This window comes from Schistocerca piceifrons, chromosome X, assembly GCF_021461385.2.
Source record: "Schistocerca piceifrons isolate TAMUIC-IGC-003096 chromosome X, iqSchPice1.1, whole genome shotgun sequence".
Taxonomy (NCBI): Eukaryota; Metazoa; Arthropoda; class Insecta; order Orthoptera; family Acrididae; genus Schistocerca; species Schistocerca piceifrons.
This window is the reverse complement of record NC_060149.1, coordinates 168,528,828-168,551,675: the sequence shown is the minus strand read 5'-3', so window position 1 is coordinate 168,551,675 and position 22,848 is coordinate 168,528,828. Positions and strand designations below refer to the sequence as shown.

The window sequence follows — 22,848 nt, the reverse complement described above, 5'->3', positions numbered from 1 at the left end:
GAGCACCAGGCACCAACCAGTGAGATACAAACCAAGAGACTTGATTTGGATTTTTACGCCTGTGCAGAAAGTAGGATTGTTGGAAAAGTTACTAAAGGAATATTTTGGGCTATGTTGTATCTTTTATCACCTGTTTGATGTCACATATAAAATTGAGGATTATTACCCTTCATCAAGAAGACAAAAGAGCAGAGACATTGTCCATGGTCTCTATAAGTAGCCCTACTACAGTCCACAGATGCAGATCAACAATGGGACGTTCAAGGAAAATAAAGATCCACTCAACAATCATGAAGCTTCAATGGGAGGGGCTATCTTTGATGCATATCATAGTGAAGAGGATGTAAAAAAAAATCAAAACACAAGGGTTCCCCAGTTCCATTATACAGAGGAATATTGACAAGATCTAGGTCCAGGGTGCTGTAGTCGGCTTGAATGAGAACCTCTGAAACAGCAGGTCTGGAATTGAGTGTGATTATGACATGACAACATTCTTCTTTACAGATTTTATAGTTTTTTGATGTATAACAGTGGGACTATGAGGCTGGTATTAAAACTGTCAGTTTTACTACAAAATTATTAATATTACTTTTTTTTTAATAAGAAAGATTTCAGCTTTATTTACAATGTATTCCTATGACATCAAAGATTCTCCTGAGTAAAGCTGGCTATCAATGTATGGGATCTGATCCTCTTTTTTTAAGTTCATCATCAGTCTGAAGTAGTTACATTTAGTTTTGTTGTTGTAATCATGCACCCTTCTGCATCTATATCATTCAGCCTGGCAAGTACAAAAAAATGTGCAACAACGAATAAAAATGACTGGCTCACACAAGTAACAGATATTAATGTTCATTCACTAAATCCACAGTATCTAAACAAATTCCTTTGTGTACAACTGGATCATAAATTGAAAAGGAGTCGACAAATAAGTAAACTAATCAAGAAGTACAGTTCAACATTTTTCCTCTTAGAAATATCTCTCATTATGTTGACCTGAAAACTGTGGTATGGTGGTGTAGTTTAGATACTTTGTCTCCTGTGACACTGCAGGCAAAGTAAATCAAGTGTTCATTAACACTCTAGGTTACTCTATAAGGTAGATAACAGCTGAGATTGCAAAAGCCTATTCATAGATTTGGTACTTCTTACAATCAAGTGAAGTCTCGATACATTGACTTCGTAATGATATTTATTGCCAATAACGAAAGTTAGTTTCAGATGAATTGTGATTGTAACAAACACCAAACTAGAAAGAAAAATAATTGTCTTCTACACTTTGATTACTTATCTAAAGTTCAGAGCAGTGCTCTGTATTCTGGTGCAATGATCTTCAACAAACTACAGTCTGATATAAATCAGAAAATTCAGAACACTTATAACTCTAACATAAGGTAAAAACAATTTGTGTCATCAAATAGATGAGACTGGTTGAGACCATGGCAGTTTTCTGCTGAGGCATTTGTATGTGTATCATCCTATGTACTTAACACCATATTTTGCCAGCCAATCTGAAGATGCCTTGTATATGGTGAAAAAACATCATTGGAGGATTAATAAAATATAAATATATTTATCACTTCTGTTGCCTGATTTTGACTGAAGGAGGTGGAAATGTACAAAATGATTTTTAGCCACAATAATGCCTGATGCACTGGGAAATTAGTTGCCTTGGTTCCTTCATGCAGGTTTTATTTCTTTGTACTGCAGCACTATATATTTTTATACTTTTGATTTTCTAAAATTTATCTACTCTTGTTTATTATGATCCATTTGCATAAACATTTTACCGGCAGTTTTAAGCAGGATCTTTTGTATAGCTTTACTGTTAATCAGGTTTCTCCTTGTGATTATATCTGGAAACCTAATAGCTATTGTAATCCATTGCCTACATGTGCCACCTGAGGTGGGCTGCATATGTTGTTGTTGTTGTGGTCTTCAGTCCTGAGACTGGTTTGATGCAGCTCTCCATGCTAATCTATCCTGTGCAAGCTTTTTCATCTCCCAGTACCTACTGCAACCTACATCCTTCTGAATCTACTTAGTGTATTCATCTCTTGGTCTCCCTCTATGATTTTTACCCTCCACGCTGCCCTCCAATACTAAATTGGTGATCCCTTGATGCCTCAGAACATGTCCTACCAACCGATCCCTTCTTCTGGTCAAGTTGTGCCACAAACTTCTCTTCTCCCCAATCCTATTCAACACTTCCTCATTAGTTATGCGATCTACCGATCTAATCTTCAGCATTCTTCTGTAGCACCACATTTCGAAAGCTTCTATTCTCTTCTTGTCCAAACTATTTATCGTCCATGTTTCACTTCCATACATGGCTACACTCCATACGAATACTTTCAGAAATGACTTCCTGACACTTAAATCAATACTGGATGTTAACAAATTCCTCTTCTTCAGAAACGCTTTCCTTGCCATTGCCAGCCTACATTTTATATCCTCTCTACTTCGACCATCATCAGTTATTTTGCTCCCCAAATAGCAAAACTCCTTTACTACTTTAAGTGTCTCATTTCCTAATCTAATACCCTCAACATCACCCAATTTAATTCTACTACATTCCATTATCCTCGTTTTGCTTTTGTTGATGTTCATCTTATATCCTCCTTTCAAGACACTGTCCATTCCATTCAACTGCTCTTCCAAGTCCTTTGCTGTCTCTGACAGAATTACAATGTCATCGGCGAACCTCAAAGTTTTTATTTCTTCTCCATGAATTTTAATACCTACTCCGAATTTTTCTTTTGTTTCCTTTACTGCTTGCTCAATATACAGATTGAACAACATCGGGGAGAGGCTACAACCCTGTCTTACTCCCTTCCCAACCACTGCTTCCCTTTCATGTCCCTCAACTCTTATAACTGCCATCTGGTTTCTGTACAAATTGTAAATAGCCTTTCGCTCCCTGTATTTTATCCCTGCCACCTTTAGAATTTGAAAGAGAGTATTCCAGTCAACATTGTCAAAAGCTTTCTCTAAGTCTACAAATGCTAGAAACGTAGGTTTGCCTTTCCTTAATCTTTCTTCTAAGATAAGTCGTAAGGTCAGTATTGCCTCACGTGTTCCAGTGTTTCTACGGAATCCAAACTGATCTTCCCCAAGGTTGGCTTCTACTAGTTTTTCCATTCGTCTGTAAAGAATTCGTGTTAGTATTTTGCAGCTGTGACATATTAAGCTGATAGTTCGGTAATTTTCACATCTGTCAACACCTGCTTTCTTTGGGATTGGAATTATTATATTCTTCTTGAAGTCTGAGGGTATTTCGCCTGTCTCATACATCTTGCTCACCAGATGGTAGAGTTTTGTCAGGACTGGCTCTCCCACTGCCGTCAGTAGTTCCAATGGAATATTGTCTACTCCGGGGGCCTTGTTTCGACTCAGGTCTTTCAGTGCTCTGTCAGACTCTTCACGCAGTATCATATCTCCCATTTCATCTTCATCTACATCCTCTTCCATTTTCATAATATTGTCCTCAAGTACATCGCCCTTGTATAGACCCTCTATATACTCCTTCCACCTTTCTGCTTTCCCTTCTTTGCTTAGAACTGGGTTTCCATCTGAGCTCTTGATATTCATACAAGTCGTTCTCTTATCTCCAAAGGTCTCTTTAATTTTCCTGTAGGCGGTATCTATCTTACCCCTAGTGAGATAGGCCTCTACATCCTTACATTTGTCCTCTAGCCATCCCTGCTTAGCCATTTTGCACTTCCTGTCGATCTCATTTTTGAGACATTTGTATTCCTTTTTGCCTGTTTCACTTACTGCATTTTTATATTTTCTCCTTTTATCAATTAAATTCAATATTTCTTCTGTTACCCAAGGATTTCTACTAGCCCTCGTCTTTTTACCTACTTGATCCTCTGCTGCCTTCACTACTTCATCCCTCAAAGCTACCCATTCTTCTTCTACTGTATTTCTTTTGCCCATTCCTGTCAATTGCTCCCTTATGCTGCATATACTAATCATATACTTGTAGTATGTTTTCATGCCCAGTACTATGTGCTCAACTGGGATCATGAGCAACTGTGCCTCCAATGTATTTACTGTATGATGCATCTATACAGGCTTGATCCCATTTTAGTGTTTGTGGCTGGCAACACATTTCTGACAAGGATATCACATGAGGCCTTTAAAAAAAATTTGACAAGGGCAACTACCTGCAGAGGTTTCCAAGTGTTTTAAGAGCATTTTCCATTGTATTTAACATCTTCTGCATCAGACCATGGCAGTTTTCTGCTGAGGCATTTGTATGTGCATCATCCTATGTGCTTAACACCATATTTTGCCAGCCAATCTGAAGATACCTTGTATATGGTGAAAAAACATCATTAGAGGATTTTACAAACCATATTATTTTTTCCTTCATATTTTTACCACTGGTTGCTGTACCACACCATCATGAATTGGAAAAAGTTCTAAATAGTGTAAAAGTAGTTCAATGAATCCTCTGTCAGGCATTTAAATGTGAACTGCAGAGTAGTAACATAGCTGTAGATGTAGAGATAATAAGTGAATTGGACATACCAAAAGGTAGAAAAATTGAAGAACCAGAGCTTGTTGTTGAGAGTTTTAAAGGGGGAATTGGGCAACAATTGACAGAAATAGGGTAAATGAATACAATAGTAAATGAATGGGTAGCTTTGAGATATGAAATAATGAAGGTAGCAGAATATTAAATGGTCAGAGACATAAGACCAAGGAGGAAACCTTGAATAACATATGGCATATCGAATTTAATTGGTGAAAGTAGAAAATATAAAACTGCAGAAAATGCAGCAAGCAAAACAGATGAACAAGTCCAAAAAATGAAACTGACTGAAAGTCCAGAGTGAGAAAGCAGAAATGCCAAGAGAAGATATATAAAGCTGGAGAAGCATGCATGACTATGGGATAGATAGATGCCATCCCTAGGAAAATTTAAGAAACCTTTGGAGAAAAGAGAAGTATTTACATGAATACGAAGAGCTCAGATTGCAAGCTAGAACTAAACAAAGAAGGGTAGACTGGAAAGTAGAAGGATTATATACAAGAACCATACAAAAAAAAGTAGAAAACATACACATGATGGGAATGTGTATGCCTTTTTCTGTTTTAGAAGGGGGCCTTGTGGCCAAAAGTTCAAATGTACAGCAGTCAGGCAGCAGTAGCCGGCTACGACACAAGCAGCTACAGGGAAGTAACCGATTTTGTGACTTTTATGAGTTACTAACCAGGAGCAAATTTTATAATATCATCTGTGTGCTTTAATAGTTTAGTTTCTTGTGTTTCTGTGTATTTATTTAATATCTAAAAGCCACAGTTCTCGCATTTTTGTTTGCGTTGGAAAGTAAACCGATTTTGTGACATATTACAAGAACCTAATCAGGGGCAAATTATTTAGTTTCATCTGAGTACTTCAGTAGTTAGGTTTTTGAATCTCTGTGTGTTAATTTAATTTATTAGAAACAATTCCTGCTTTTTTGTCAGGGTTTACAGTAGAGTTGCGCAGCACGTGCTGATAGTCTGTTTATCTGCATAGTTTAGTTTTCCAGGGTCTTTAGTATGGACAGGGACTGCAATTGTTGTGTGTGTGTCTGTGAGCCAAGTTGATGACACTTCGCTCTCAGCTTCAGGCTGTGATGACTTCAGTTATACAGCTTGAGGCTGCAGTGGATGAGCACCATTGTTGTGGGCTGGTCATGGGGATCCAACGGACGTCCAGCACAGCCGAGTCTTCCGATCGGTCCTCACCAGTGGCTAGCCCAGTTACTGCTCACACTGAGGTTGGCCCCTCACCTGTGGCCGAAAGGGAGGTCACCCCAGGGCATAGGAGGTTGCAAAAGACTTCCCAGGCAGACACACATAAGGCCTCCCCGGTTTGTCTGACAAACAGGTTCCAGGCACTGTCTGTGGCTCAGGCTGTCACTGAGCCAGATGCTGTCGCCTGTCCTATTATAGAGGAAACCTCTCAGTCTGCAAGACCCGGACAATCACAGAGGTTGGGATTATTGATAGTTTGGAGCTCCAACGTTAGGCGCATTATGGAGCCATGGCTGCCAAGAAGGAAAAAAACCAATGTGCACTCCGCATGCATACTGGGTTAGTCATTCCAGCTGTGGAACAGGTTCTCCCGGTTGCTATGAAGAGCACAGGGCGCAGCCAACTACAGGTGGTTGCTCACGTCGGTACCAACAAATGTGTGTCACTTTGGATCAGAAGAGATTCTCTCTGGTTTCAAGCAGCTAAAAGAAGAGGTAAATGCTGCCAGTCTTGCTTGAAAGATGAAAGCAGAGCTGACCATTTGCAGCATAGTCGACAGGACTGGTTGTGGACCTCTGGTACAGAGCCGAGTGGAGCGTCTGACTCAGAGGCTCAGATGGTTCTGTGATCCTGTAGGCTGCAGATTCCTCAACTTGCACCAAAGGGTGGTTGGGTTTCAGTTTTTACTGAATAAATCAAGCATCCACTATATGCAGGAGGTGGCTACATTGGTAGCAGGGGCTGTGTGGTGTGGACTGGGCAGTTTTTTAGGTTAGAGGGTCTCGGGAAAACACAAGAAGGACTTCAGCCACAAAGGGTGCAGGCCGAACACAGCAAGAACATAGATACAGGAACCATTGGTATGACAGTTCTAGATTGTCATAGCTGTGTTGGGAAAGTACCAGAGCTCCAAGTGCTAATAGAAAACACTGATGCTCAAATTTTTACAGGCACTGAAAGCTGGCTAAAGCCAGAGATAAGCTCAGCCAAAATTTTTGTGAAGAACCTAACAGTGTTCCAAAATGATAGGCTAAACACGGTTGGCGGTGGCGTGTTTGTTGCTGTTAGAAGTAGTTTATCTTGTCACAAAATTGAAGTAGATAGTTCCCGTGAGTAGGTATGGGTGGATGTAATTGTTAGCAACTGGAATAAAATAATAATTGGAACCTTTTACAGACCTCCCAATTCAGATGAAACAGTTGCTGAAAGGTTCAAAGAAAACTTGAGTTTGATTTCAAACAGGTACCCAACTCATACAATTATAGTTGGTGGTGACTTTAATTTACCCTCGATATGTTGGTGAAAATATATGTTTAATTCTGGAGGTATGCATAAAACATCATCTGAAATTGTGCTAAATGCACTCTCTGAAAATTATTTCAAGCAGTTAGTTCATGAGCCCACATGAATGGTAAACAGTTGTGAAAACACACTTGACCTCTTAGTAACAAATAATCCTGAGTTAATAACAAGCATCAAAATGGATACAGGGATTAGTGAACACAGGGTTGTCTTAGCAAAATTTAATATTGTAACCCCCAAATCCTCCAAAAATAAATGAAAAATATACCTAGTTAAAAAAGTAGATACAAATTCACTCGATGCCTTCCTGAGAGACAATCTCCACTCCTTCCAAATTAATGATATAAGCATAGATCAGATGTGGCTTGAATTCAGAGAAATAGTATCAGCAGCAATTGAGAGATTTATACCAAATAAATTAAAAAATGATGGAGCTGATTCTCCTTGGTACACAAAACAGGTCAGAACACTGTTGAAGAAACATTGAAACAAACATGCCAAATTTAAACAGACACAAAATTCCCTAGATTGGTGATCTTTTACAGAAGCTCAGAATTTACCACAGAATTCAATGTGAGATGCTTATAACAGTTTCAACAATGAAACTTTGTGTCAGAAAATCCAAAGAGATTCTGGTTGTATGTGAAGTATGTTAGCAGCAAGAAACAATCAATGCCTTCTCTGCATGATAGCAATGGAGATACTATTGAAGACAGTGCTGTCAAAGCAGAATTACTAGACACAGCCTTCCAAAATGCCTTCACAAAAGAAGACGAAGTAAATATTCCAGAATTCAAATTGAGAACAGCTGCCAACATGAATAACATAGAAGTAAATATCCTCAAAGTAGTGAAGCAACTTAAATCACTTAATAAAAGCAAGTCTTCTGGTCCAGACTGTATACCAATTAGGTTCCTTTCAGAGTATGCTGATGCATTAGCTCCATACTTGACAATCATATACAACCATTTTCTCGACAAAAGATCCATACCCAAAGACTGGAAAGTTGCACAGGTCACACCAATATTCAAGAAAGGTAATAGAAGTAATCCACTCAATTGCAGGCCCATATCATTACCGTCTATATGTAGCAGGATTCTGGAACATATATTGCGTTCAAATGTTATGGATTACCTCAAAGAAAACTGTCTATTGACACACAGTCAATATGGGTTTAGAAACATTGTTCTTGTGAAACACAACTAGCTCTTTATTTGCATGAAGTGTTGAGTTCTACTAACAAAGGATTTCAGGTCACTTCCATATTTCTGGATTTCCAAAAGGCTTTTGACATTGTACCACACAAGCAGCTTATAGTGAAATTGCGTGCTCATGGAATATCAACTCAGTTATATGACCGGATTTGTGAGTTCCTGTCAGAGAGGTCACAGTTCATATTAATTGGTGGAAAGTCATCAAGTAAAACAGAAGTGATTTCTGGCATTCCCCAAGGTAGTTGTAACACCCCAGGCTTATGGTTACCACCTCTGCATTTTGTATTACTAGATCAATATTCTTATATCTCCAGCTATAATTAAATTCAATTACTTTTCAATAATAGGAAAAAGGCTTTTAGAAGAAGAATAGAAATACCAAACAATAGCAGTTACAGTACCATTTGTACCGTAAACAATCAAAATCAGATTCAGGAAATTAATATATGGAAAATGTTTAGAATAATATATTTTGTTCTCATCATCTGTAAATGGTAGGAACTAACTCTCAAGCCTACTTAACAAAATATAGATAACTGATCGTTTAGCATTGTTAGAATGATTATTTCTGCAATTTCAATATTAATATGATTTTTAAGTGCTTAGAAAATATATTAAACTTGTTCTATCAAAGTAGGAAATATTATAGAGTGTTTGATAATGTTGTTCAACTATTTCATATTATAAATTATGCTTTGCATTATTATAATCAGTAATACATTGTAGGAAGAGAATAAATACTTGGCCTTGAGTATTGCTAGGGTAGATGAGTGTTGGACCCACTAGAGGACAGATATGTGTGTACAGTTGAGCTAAGTTCTTGGTGCATGATTCAGGTTTACAATAGAACAACTCGTGTGTTGGACATTGTCTACGACAGCATATTAGAACAGTGTAGTAATGGATTATTTCAGAGTGTTAAACAGTTTGATTTAATATTGCAAAAGTCAGAATGATATGTGACTTTATATTTGTACTTTGTTGAGTATTAGTGTTGAACAATGCAATGGACATCAGACCCGTATTTCTATCAAATTACTGCATCTGGACTATTTAATATTGCCAGTGTAGTCTGTATTACCATCGGTTAGCTGTAGTAGTAACAACAAGGCATATTACACCAAAGATTGATCATGATCTCATAAGATACAGGTTTTGAACTGAATAAATCTACGTACTTACTTTGTCGCTGTTAGTAGTCCTGTTAATTATTATGGGTGGAGGTTACACTCAACACACTAATAATTGGCTCCTTTTACCGACCTCCCAACTCAGCAGCATTAGTGGCAGAACGACTGAGAGAAAATTTGGAATACATTTCACATAAATTTTCTCAGCATGTTATAGTCTTAGGTGGAGATTTCAATTTACCAGATATAGACTGGGACACTCAGATGTTTAAGATGGGTGGTAGGGACAGAGCATCGAGTGACATTATACTGAGTGCACTATCCGAAAATTACCTCGAGCAATTAAACAGAGAACCGACTTGTGGAGATAACATCTTGGACCTACTGATAACAAACAGACCTGAACTTTTTGACTCTGTAAGTGCAGAACAGGGAATCAGTGATCATAAGGCCATTGCAGCATCCCTGAATATGGAAGTTAATAGGAATATAAAAAAAAGGGAGGAAGGTTTATCTGTTTAGCAAGAGTAATATAAGGCAGATTTCAGACTATCTAACAGATCAAAACGAAAATTTCTGTTCCGACACTGACAATGTTGAGCGTTTATGGAAAAAGTTCAAGGCAATTGTAAAATGCGTTTTAGATAGGTACGTGCCGAGTAAAACTGTGAGGGACGGGAAAAACCCACCGTGGTTCAACAACAAAGTTAGGAAACTACTGCAAAAGCAAAGAGAGCTTCACTGCAAGTTTAAACGCAGCCAAAACCTCTCAGACAAACAGAAGCTAAACGATGTCAAAGTTAGCGTAAGGAGGGCTATGCGTGAAGTGTTCAGTGAATTCGAAAGTAAAATTCTATGTAACGACTTGATAGAAAATCCTAGGAAGTTCTGGTCTTACATTAAATCAGTAAGTGGCTCGAAACAGCATATCCAGACACTCCAGGATGATGATGGCATTGAAACAGAGGATGACATGTGTAAAGCTGAAATACTAAACACCTTCTTCCAAAGCTGTTTCACAGAGGAAGACCGCACTGCAGTTCCTTCTCTAAATCCTCGCACAAACGAAAAAATGACTGACATCGAAATAAGTGTCCAAGGAATAGAAAAGCAACTGGAATCACTCAACAGAGGAAAGTCCACTGGACCTGACGGGATACCAATTCGATTCTACACAGAATACGCGAAAGAACTTGCCCCCCTTCTAACAGCCGTGTACCGCAAGTCTCTAGAGGAACGGAAGGTTCCAAATAATTGGAAAAAAGCACAGGTAGTCCCAGTCTTCAAGAAGGATCGTCGAGCACGTGCGCGAAACTATAGACCTATATCTCTGATGTCGATCTGTTGTAGAATTTTAGAACATGTTTTTTGCTCGAGTATCATGTCGTTTTTGGAAACCCAGAACCTACTCTGTAGGAATCAACATGGATTCTGGAAACAGCGATCATGTGAGACCCAACTTGCTTTATTTGTTCATGAGACCCAGAAAATATAAGATACAGGCTCCCAGGTAGATGCTATTTTCCTTCACTTCCGGAAGGCGTTCAATACAGTTCTGCACTGTCACCTGATAAACAAAGTAAGAGCCTACGGAATATCAGACGAGCTGTGTGGCTGGATTGAAGGGTTTTTAGCAAACAGAACACAGCATGTTGTTATCAATGGAGAGACATCTACAGACGTTAAAGTAATCTCTGGCATGCCACAGGGGAGTGTTATGGGACCATTGCTTTTCACAATATATATAAATGACCTACTAGTAGATAGTGTTGGAAGTTCCATGCGGCTTTTTGCGGATGATGCTGTAGTATACAGAGAAGTTGCAGCATTAGAAAATTGTAGCGAAATGCAGGAAGATCTGTAGCGGATAGGCACTTGGTGCAGGGAGTGGCAACTGACCCTTAACACAGACAAATGTAATGTATTGCGAGTACATAGAAAGAAGGATCCTTTATTGTATGATTATATGATAGCGGAACACACACACTGGTAGCAGTTACTTCTGTAAAATATCTGGGAGTATGCGTGTGGAACGATTTGAAGTGGAATGATCATATAAAATTAATTGTTGGTAAGGCGGGTACCAGGTTGAGATTCATTGGGAGAGTCCTTAGAAAATGTAGTCCATCAACAAAGGAGGTGGCTTACAAAACACTCGTTCGACCTATACTTGAGTATTGCTCATCAGTGTGAGATCTGTACCAGATTGGGTTGACGGAGGAGATAGAGAAGATCCAAAGAAGAGCGGCACGTTTCGTCACAGGGTTATTTGGTAACCGTGATAGCGTTACGGAGATGTTTAATAAACTCAAGTGGCAGACTCTGCAAGAGAGGCGCTCTGCATCACGGTGTAGCTTGCTGTCCAGGTTTTGAGAGAGTGCATTTCTGGATGAGGTATCAAATATATTGCTTCCCCCTACTTATACCTCCCAAGGAGATCACGAATGTAAAATTAGAGAGTTTCGAGTGCCCACGGAGGCTTTCAGACAGTCGTTCTTCCCACAAACCATATGCGACTGGAACAGAAAAGGGAGGTAATGACAGTGGCACGTAAAGTGTCCTCCGCCACACACCATTGGGTGGCTTGCGGAGTATAAATGTAGATGTAGATGTACTTCAGTTGTGGTCAACATCATTGTAGTGAAATCCATTATGGTATCCTGTATTTATTAAACAAGCATATTTTTGCTCATGCATGCAGTGTTGAGGGACACTGAAGGCAAGATATTCACAGGTATTTAAACCATTTTTAACTACTCACTAACCAGTGGGATGTTACATAGTGTTATAGGGCCTTTGCGTTTCTTACTTATGAGATGTAATCCAAAATTTTTGCGACTGGTGCTTCCATCTGGAAAGCAGGAGTTGTAGATCCTTGCACCACTAGGTGGCAAGAGCTTCATATCTGATGAGTCAGTGTGTGGAGTGGCATTCAGCTGGGAGGAGACGTTGTGTGTCCACCGTGATTTCCGTAATACTCTGTGTTTGGTGATTTTATGATAGATTCATGAACAGAACAGTGCGTGTGTTTCAAATTCTGAGCGAATCTCAGGAAATCTTATCATGGGTTATCTCCAGTGATGAGAGCTGGATTTATGGTTATGACCCAGAGACAAAGCAACAATTGTCCCAGTGGAAGACCCCGGGCTCTCCAAGACCCAAAACAGCGAGCCAGGTGAAGAGCAAAGTGAAGAGCATGATCATAGTTTTATTTGATACCCAGGGAATTGTGCACAAAGAATTCATCCCACCCAACCAAACAGTGAATTCCGCCTACTACTGTGATGTATTGCAATGGCTCTGTGAATACGTGTGGTGACAACAGCCCGAACTTTGGCATCAAGGGAACTGGCTGCTGCATCATGACAACGTGTCCTGTCACACGTCCTTGCTCACCAGGACCTTTTTGACAAAAAACAACTTTTACGGTTGTACCCCACCCACCGTACTCACTAGATTTGGCACCTTGCGACTTCACAAAATTCCCAAAACTGAAACTCAGGTTGAAAGGCCAATGGTTCGACACTGTAGAGAGGATTAAAAAAGCATTGCTGGTGGTGATAAACGCCCTCAAAAACAGGACTCCCAGAAAATGTTTTACCAGTGGCAGAAGCACTGGGGGCAGTGTGTACGTGCGGATGGGAACTACTTCAAGGGTGATGGAGACCATTAGTCCAAAGGTAAGCATTCAACAGATGGTAGCACCAGTCCCAAAAATTTTAGCTAGCACCTCGTATATTAACGATTTGGGAGACAATCTTAGCAGACATCTTAGGTTGTTTGCAGGTGACGCTATCGTTTATCGACTAATAAAGTCATCAAAAGATCAAAACAAATTGCAAAACAATTTAGAAAAGATATCTGAATGGTGCAAAAATTGTCAGTTGACCCTAAATAACAAAAAGTGTGAGGTCATACAGATGAGTGGTAAAACGAATCCATTAATCTTCAGTTACATGATAAATCAGTCAAATATAAAGGCCATAAATTTAATTAATACCTAGGAATTACAATTACAAACAACTTAAATTGGAAGGAACACATAGAAAATGTTGTATGCAAGGCTAACCGAAGATTGCGTTTTATTGGCAGGACACTTAGTAAATGTAACAGATCTACTAAGGAGACTGCCTACATTATGCTTGTCCGTCCTCTTTTAGAATACTGCTGTGCAGTGTGGGATCCTTACCAGGTAGGACTGATGAAACACATTGAAAAAGTTCAAAGAAGGGCAGCACATTTTGTATTATCAGAAAATATGGGAGAGAGTGTCACTGAAGTGATACAGGATTTGGGCTGGACAACATTAAAAGAAAGGCTTTTTTGTTGTGATGGAATCTTCTCACAAAATTCCAATCACCAACTTTCTCCTCTGAATGCAAAAAGATTTTGTTGACACTGACCTACATAGGGAACATGATCACCACAGTATAATAAGGGAAATCAGAGCTTGTACGGAAAGATATAGGTGTTCGTTCTTTCCGTGCACTATATGAGATTGGAATAATAGAGAACTGTGAAGGTGGTTCAATGAACCCTCTGCCAGGCACTTAAATGTGATTTGCAGAGTATCCATGTAGATGTCTCCTTGTTACGCCTGTCTGCAACTAAACCTCTCCTGTATTTGGTGAGTAGAAATCTATTCTTTCTATAATATTGTTGAAGAGGAAATAGATAAAGATGACATGAAAGGTACGATATAGCAAAAAAAATTTGAAAGAGTTCTGAAAGACATAACTCAAAACAAGGTACATTGAGCAGATGACATTCCTGAGGAATTATCAAGATCCATGGGTGAACCAGCCATGATAAAACTGTTCCACCTGCTATGCAAACTATGTGCGAAAGGAAAAATACCCTCAGACTTTAAGAATAATATAGCAATCCCAACTGCGAAGAACACAGGTGCTGCCAGTGTGAATATTACCAAATTGCCAGTTTAATAAATCTTGGTTGCAAAATACTAACACAAATCACTTACAAAAGCATGTAAAAACTGGTACGAGCTGACCACATGGAAGATCAGTGAAATGTTGGAATATGTGACACAATACTGGCCCTATGACTTATCTTAGAAGATTCACTGAAGAAAGAGTAAATCTACATTTATAACACCTGTAAATTTAAATAAAGCTTTCTGCAATGATGATTTTAATACACACTGAAGAAAGAGTAAATCTACATTTATAACATCTGTAAATTTAAATAAAGCTTTCTACAATGATGATTATAATACACTGAAATTTTGAAGGCAGCAAGGCTAATATACAAGTAGTGAAATATTATCTACAGTTTGTACTGAAACCAGATTGCAGACACAAGAGTCGAAGGACATGAAAGGGAAGCTCTAGTTGAGAAAGGAGTGAGACAGGATTCTAGCCTATCCCTGATGTTATTTAATCTGTACATTGAGTAAACTGAGAAGGAAACAAAGGAAAAATTTGGAAAGGCAATTAAAATATGACACGAAGAGAGAAAAGCTTTGTGATTTCCTGATGACTCTGTAATTCTGTCAGACACAGCAAAGAACTTCACACATCAGCTGAAAAGAATGGATAGTGGGAAAGGGGGTTATGAAATGAATGGCAACAAAATTAAAACAAGGGTAATATGGTGTAGATTAATTAAATAAGCTGATGCTGAGGGAATTAGATTTGGAAATGAAAAACAAGAGTACTAACTACACTACTGGCCATTAAAACTGCTACAACAAGAAGAAATACAGATGACAAACGGGTATTCATTGGACAATTATATTATACTAGAACTGACATGTGATTACATTTTCACGCAATTTGGGTGCATAGATCCTGAGAAATCAGTACCCAGAACAGCCACCTCTGGCCGTAATAACGGCCTTGATACGCCTGGGCATTGAGTCAAACAGAGCTTGGATGGCGTGTACAGGTACAGCTATCCATGCAGCTTCAACACAATACCACAGTTCATCTAGAGTAGTGACTGGCATATTGTGATGAGCCACTTGCTCGGCCACCATTGACCAGACATTTTCAATTGGTTAGAGATCTGGAGAATGTGCTGGCCAGGGCAGCCGTCAAACATTTCCTGTATCCAGAAAGGCCTGTACAGGACCTGCAACATGCGGTCGTGCATTATCCTGCTGAAATGTAGGGTTTCGCAGGGATCGAATGAAGGGTAGAGCCATGGGTTGTAACACATCTAAAATGTAACGTCCACTGTTCAAAGTGCCATCAATGCGAACAAGAGATGACCGAGACGTGTAACCAATGGCACCCCATACCATCATGCATGACGAATACACGCTTCCAATGTGCATTCACCGCTATGTCGCCAAACACGGATGCGACCATCATGATGCTGTAAACAGAACCTGGATTCATCCGAAAAAATGACATTTTGCCATTTCTGCACACAGGTTCGTCATTGAGTACACCATCGCAGGTGTTCCTGTCTGTGATGCAGTGTCAAGGGTAACCACAGCCATGGTCTCCAAGCTGATAGGCCATGCTGCTGCAAATGTCATTGAACTGTTCGTACAGATGGTTGTTGTCTTGCAAACGTCCCCATCTGTTGGCTCAGGGATTGAGACATGGCTGCACGATCCGTTACAGCCATGTGGATAAGATGCCTGTCATCGCAACAGCTAGTGATACAAGGAAATTGGGATACAGCTTGGCATTCCGTATTACCCTCCTGAACCCACCAGTTCCATATTCTGCTAAAAGTCATTGGATCTCAACCAACATGAGCAGCAATGTTGCGATACGATAAACCACAATCGCAATAGGCTACAGTCCGACCTTTATCAAAGTTGAAAACGTGATGGTACACATTTCTCCTCCTTACACGAGTCATCACAACAACATTTCACCAGGCAATGCCGGTCAACTGCTATTTGTGTATGAGAAATCGGTTGGAAACTTTCCTCATGTCAGCACGTTGTAGGTGTCGCCACCAGTGCCAACCTTGTGTGAATGCTCTTAAAAGCTAATCATTTGCATATCACAGCATCTTCTTCCTGTTGGTTAAATTTTGTGTCTGTAGCACGTCATCTTTGTGATGTAGCAATTTTAATGGCCTGTAGTGTAATAGAGTCTGAAGTAGAGAGTATAAAAAATGGAGGCTGGTAATAGCAAGAAAATCACTTCTGAAAAAGAGAAATATGTTAACATACAATATAAATTTAGGTGTGAGGACATCTTTTCTAAAAGTATTTGTCTTGAATGTAAGCCTATATAGAAGTGAAATGTGGATGATAAACAGTAGAGACAAGAAGAGAATAGTATCTTTTGAAGTATGGTGCTACAGACAGATGCTCAAGATTAGATGAATATTTTGAATAACTAATGAGAAGGTACTATATCGAACTGAGGTTAAGAAACACACACAACGTGACTAAAAGAAGAGACTGGGTAATAGGACACATCCTGAGGCCTCAAGGAATCATTAGTGTGATGATGGAAGTTAGTGTGTGTGTGTGCGTGTGTGTGTGTGTGTGTGTGTGTGTGTGTGTGTGTGTGTGTGTGTGGTGGAGGGGGAGGGGGGGAGGGGTAAAACTTGAGCAGGGAGCCAAAGCCTTGACTACAGTAACTATGTAATTTCAGTAGTTATGCTGAGATGAAGAAGCTTGCACAATATAGACTACTGTGGAGAGATCTACCAAACGAGTCTTGGAACTAAAGAAAGCAATAACAACAACAACAATATTTAGTTCTTGCATTTTGTTTCCCTCCTGCAAGAAGTCAACTCTTTACTACACACTGCATGGTTGCCAGAAGAATATGTGTGTAGTGCAGTGGAGATAAGCATGTCATAATTTGCCCACATGTGACCATGCTGAGTTTTCCACAAGTTGCTTGTCTTGTAAATGCTATGTTTTTTTTCATAAGTCTTCTAAGAGTAGTGATTACACTCTAAATCCTCAGTTATTTGATGTATAAATTTTAGTTTCTGTTTCACTCTACAATTTGTGCATTTCATTGCTTCTTTTAGTCACATGAGGTTATCCATGAAGTCTTACCACACTTCCTGTCAGCCTTTCCCTTCAGATTTCCCAGAACTTCTTTGAACGAATACCAAATATTAATTTTTATGCTAATTGTGCAGAGAATCTTCTAGTTCTAGTCTTACTAGTTTACAATCAGTATATATGTGGTTCTAATATTTCATGCTATTTGTTAAGTTGGGAATTAAATTATATACCTTAAACATTAGAATCCAATCAACTTCTTCCTTTCTCACTTTCTTTTAACACTTTTTTTCATTTTTGAACACTGTACAGGTCTTAATTTTTGCCCTTGTTGCCATAACTGAAATATTCTTATGTTGATGAGTTCTTAATGTGTGATCATACTCTATCTACAGATCAAGGTTTGTAACTCCATATTGTTTGGTTATTCTCCTAATTTGTCACTCTTTATAATATTCTTTTCCTTGCCATAAGTGCATGTGCCCAAAATGAGGGTTCAAATTAAGCAACCCTTTCCACACATTTCAAATGTTATGTTAGTGATTCTAGTCTAGAGGTATATAAATTATGTTCTTTTCTGTGTCAGTAACTAATTTTATATAGAGAATTTCAAAAAATTTGACAGGTGTGGAAAGATCATCATCTTTTAGTTGAATCTATAGTCACAGGCCTTACAGTCCCCATACTCATGATGAAAAAGAAAAAAAAAAGTTCCTCTCTTATCCTTATTACAGTAAAAAATATGTTAATAGACATAACTTGTATAGAGCCAGCAAAAAAAAAATGTTTTCTGAATTATTGGTTGTATCCATAAAAGTAGCCCACAAAAAGGCACTCAAGAATAGCTCTGCCTATCTGAGTAAACTTAATATAAAAATGGTGCAGCAGATACCTTAAAGATAGTCTATCCCAGGGTGCTGAGGCGTTGGCAGCATCCTCATAATTCAGATGGTTTAGTGAAGAACCTCATTCCCTAGGATACACAATGATCCATCATTGCACTGGCTGGTGAGAAATTTTCACTTAAATATTTGTTTGGACCACTGTGAGCAACACTCATCTTGGACAAAGCATTTAAAGAAAAGAAGAAAAAGAAAAGGAAACCTCACAATCAGGCTCTAAAAACCACATGATAGTCAACCAACTACCATGTCATCCTCAGCCATTCATCATCGGACACAGTATGGGGGGACATAGGAACAGCACTCCCGACCACTGTCAATGTTTAGACCTTGGAGCTGCTATCTCTCCATCAGGTAGTTCCTCCATTGGCATCACAAGGCTAAGCATACCCCAGTCCAAACCTTCCATCAAGGAAAAATCCTTCACAGTACTGGAAATCGAACCCAGGTCTCATGCATGAGGGTCTGGTGTATTGATCATGCTGTTATGGAGGCTGACGGACAAAGTAACTGCACATACAAATTAACATGAAAAATGTAATCTAAACATTCCACTGATATTTAGAGTATCTCTACAATTTCCTGCATGTTTTATGTGATATGTATGACAGTTTGAAACTTTTATCATGTGGGTCATAGATTAGATTAGATTAGATTAATTCTTGTTCCATAGATCATGAATATGACACTTCATAATGATGTGGAACGTGTCAGGTTAATAAAAGATGTCTGTATAAGATATTACATTACACAAATTATTGCATGACACTAATGTTTAAGTTGTTTTTTTTCCCTTAATTTATATCTAAAAATTCAGCCAATGAGTAGAAGGAGTTTGCATCTAGAAATTCTTTTAATTTATTTTTAAATGTTAGTTGGCTATCTGTCAGGCTTCTGATGCTGTTTGGTAGGTGACCAAAGACTTTTGTGGCAGCATAATTTACCCTTTTCTGTGCCAAAGTCAGATTTAACCCTGCATAGTGAAGATCATCCTTTCTCCTGGTGTTATAGCTATGCACACTGCTATTACTTTTGGACTGGGTTGGATTATTAACAACAAATTTCATAAGTGAATATATATACTGTGAGGGTACTGTGAGGATCCCTAGATCCTTAAATAGATGTCTGTAGGATGACCGTGGGTGGGCTCCAGCAATTATTCTGATTACATGTTTTTGAGCAATGAATACTTTTCTACTCAACGATGAATTACCCCAGAATATGATGCCATATGAAAGCAGTAAGCTAATTTACTGAGATTCTTATCACCAAAATTTGCAATAACCCTAATAGCATATGTAGTTGAACTCTGACGTTTCAGCAGACCATCAATGTGTTGCTTCCAGTTTAACCTCTCATCAATGGACACACCTAAAAATTTTGAAAATTCTACCTTAGCTACAGACTTCTGTTCAAAGTCTATATTTATTACTGGAGTTGTGCCATTGACTGTACAGAACTGTATATACTGTGTTTTATCAAAATTTAAAGAGAGTACATTTGCTGAGAACCACTTAATAATTTTGTGAAAATCATCATTTACAACTACATTCAAGGTTAATACAGCAACCAGATTTTTAATAGTGGAAAATGAAAGAGAGGAGTTTCTATACACTTTCTTCAACTTCAGTTAAGTTTATCAAGACTCAGACACTCTTCAACAATGAACATTCACTTTCATCTATTACTTAGCTGCTTTTAACAGCAGTATAAATTAAACCACCTCATAGAAAGAATTCCAAATTCATATCAAAGGTTATCAAAGCCTGAAACACAGTAATGTGGAATCTCTCATCTGCCCTTATTACACCCCTTCAATTATCTTTTTGTTTAATTGATATTTGATTCCAATCTTCTATAACATTTATCTGTCATGTATGCCTGAATCAAATTATTATTTAGGTCTGATTCCATTCAGTTTCAGAAGAGGTCAAAGTATCAAGTCAGCAGCAGTACAATTTCTACATCATGTACTTGAAAAAATAAATGAAAAATCGCAAGCAGTGGGAGTATTCCTGGATCTCTCAAGGGCTTTTGATAGAGTACATGATGATGTGCTCTTATCAAAAATTGTGAAGAGTGGTGTCTGGAAAACTCATGCAATTGCTAGAAACATATTTAATGGGTAGACAACAGTGCACGGAGATTATGTACTCTACTGGAGAAATACTGGAGAGGAGGAAGTCAAGTATAAGAAATATAAATTTTGGTGTTCCTCAGGGCTCTATTTTAGGTCCAGTCCTATTCATATACTATGTAAATGATTTCCCAAGTTCTCTTGAACTCTCTCTACTTATGCAGATGATACATCTGGTATCTGCTATGCAGACAACGAGACCAGCCTAGTTTAACAGATACATAACTTTATGGTAAAGGCAAGAGCTCACTTTGAAAGAGAGAACCTAAAAGTAAACATAGGAAAAACTAATATTATTCATTTTAAACTAAGTGGTCCAAACAGACAAAATACTGTGTTTGATTAAATTCTACTAAAAACCTGTACAGATTGTAAATTCTTGGGTTCATGCATAGATGATCAACTTTCATGGAAGCAGCAAGCTGATTATATCTGTAAAAAATAACACCCAGTCTATATGTATTAAAAAGATTATCACCATATCTTAATTCTGAAACCCTAAGGACTGTATGTTATGGATTAGTGTGTCCTTTCTTGTCTTATGGAATAGTACTGTGGGGTGGGACATGCCAAACTAATATTAAAAGAGTTTTCATACTGCAGAAGCGAGCCTTGAGGATCATAGCAAAAGTAAAACCAGGGACTTCTTGCAAAACCCCTATTCATTAGACACAATATTCTCACAGTTTATGCCATGTATATACTAGAAACTATAGTGCTAGTGAAAGAAAACACTAAGATCACAAAAAGAAATATGGATATTCACAACTATGAAACAAAGCATAGAAAAGGTTTTCATGTGGTTAACAGAAGATTAACTTCAACAGAACAAGTCAAAGGAGCTGTTTTTATTAACTTGTTATCAAATGAAGTTAAGATATTGACAGGGGATCTTTTAAAAAGCAAGTCAAGCTGTGGTTTATCCAAAAATGCCCTTATAACTTGAATTTATCATGAATTAAAATATAATAAGAAATAATGTGATTAAAAAAATTGTAATTGTAAAAATTTTATACTTAGTTGAAAACACACATGTATGTAAAATTTAGTGTTACAAGCAATAAATTGAATTGAATTGAACTGAAGTTCACTTCACCACAAAATAGTCAATCCATGACAGACAGGTAATCAAGTAACACCTATGTAACACATTCATGAGAATCCAATTTCGCAACATTGTATAAAAATTGGCCCCCAGTGTTGTTCACTCAAGATATATGTGTGATTCACACACTGCCTTTAATAAAGTGTATGATTTTGTATGAACTCCTTTTGAGTATGTGTACTATTTCAATACAGCCAAGCCACTTTGTTTTATTGTCAAAAAATATGAGAACCTTCAGTTGCCACGTCAGTGTTTAATAATAAATGTTTTTCTTTCCCATCATCTTGTACAGGATTTTGGATGTAAATAGCCCTAGAGGGCTGGTGACCATAATTATTTCCTTTTCGTTCATTAGTGTAACTTTTTGATTCATGATCAGTGGTACCCCTTTCTGTCCACTGTTGTTCGTGAGTGAATGCACAAAATAACTTTCATTTTTCCAAATTGTAGCCCTGTTCGGTTTAATTACTTTTTTATTTTTAGTATACTTTTCTATCAGAAAGATCGGTTGTACACTTTCCCCCTACTTATCGGTATTACTTCTTTGGGAAAGATAGCCTTATCATATTAGAAAAATTCCATTAGGCATACACGCGATCCATGGTCATATTTTATATCGCAAACAAGATAGGTCGATTAGTAAGGGGGAGGTTACAAGCTGGAAAAAAATCCTACAAGAATGGGACCACTAAAGACAGAAGAGAATAATTTAATGTGACAGAAGTGTAACCCTTCCACAAATTGCTGCAGATTTCAATGCTGGGCCATCAACAAGTGTCAGCATGCGAACCATTCAATGAAACATCATTGATATGGACCTTAGGAGCCAAAGGCCACTTGTGTGCCCTCACCTGGGCCCATAAACATGACATTGGACTATTGATGACTGGAAACATGTTGCCAGGTCAGACAAGTCTTGTTTCAAATTGTATCGAGTAGAGGGACGTGTATGGGTATGGAGAAAACTTTAGGAATCCATGAACCCTGCATGTCAGCAGGGAACTGTTCAAGCTGGTGGAGGCTCTGTAATGATGTGGGGCATGTGTCATTGGAGTGATATGGGATCCCTGATACATTTAGATACAGCTCTGATAGTTGACATATACATAAACATCCTGTCTGATCACCTCAATCCATTCACGCCCATTGTGCATTCCGACGGACTTGGGCAATTCCAGCAGGACAATGTGACATCCCACATGTTCAGAATTGCTACAGAGCGGCTCCAGGAACACTATTATGAGTTTAAACACTTCTGCTGGCCACATGAACATTATTGAGCATATCTGGGATGTCTTGCAACGTGCTGTTAAGAAGAGACCTCCACCCCCTCATACCATTACGAATTTATGG

General features: G+C 38.4%; 1 protein-coding gene across 1 annotated transcript in view; it reads right to left on the bottom strand.

The window, feature by feature from the left end:
• LOC124722997 (phosphotriesterase-related protein) overlaps window positions 1–22,848 on the bottom strand; it is a 239,160-nt gene that overhangs the window by 44,613 nt on the left and 171,699 nt on the right. The window lies entirely within an intron of this gene.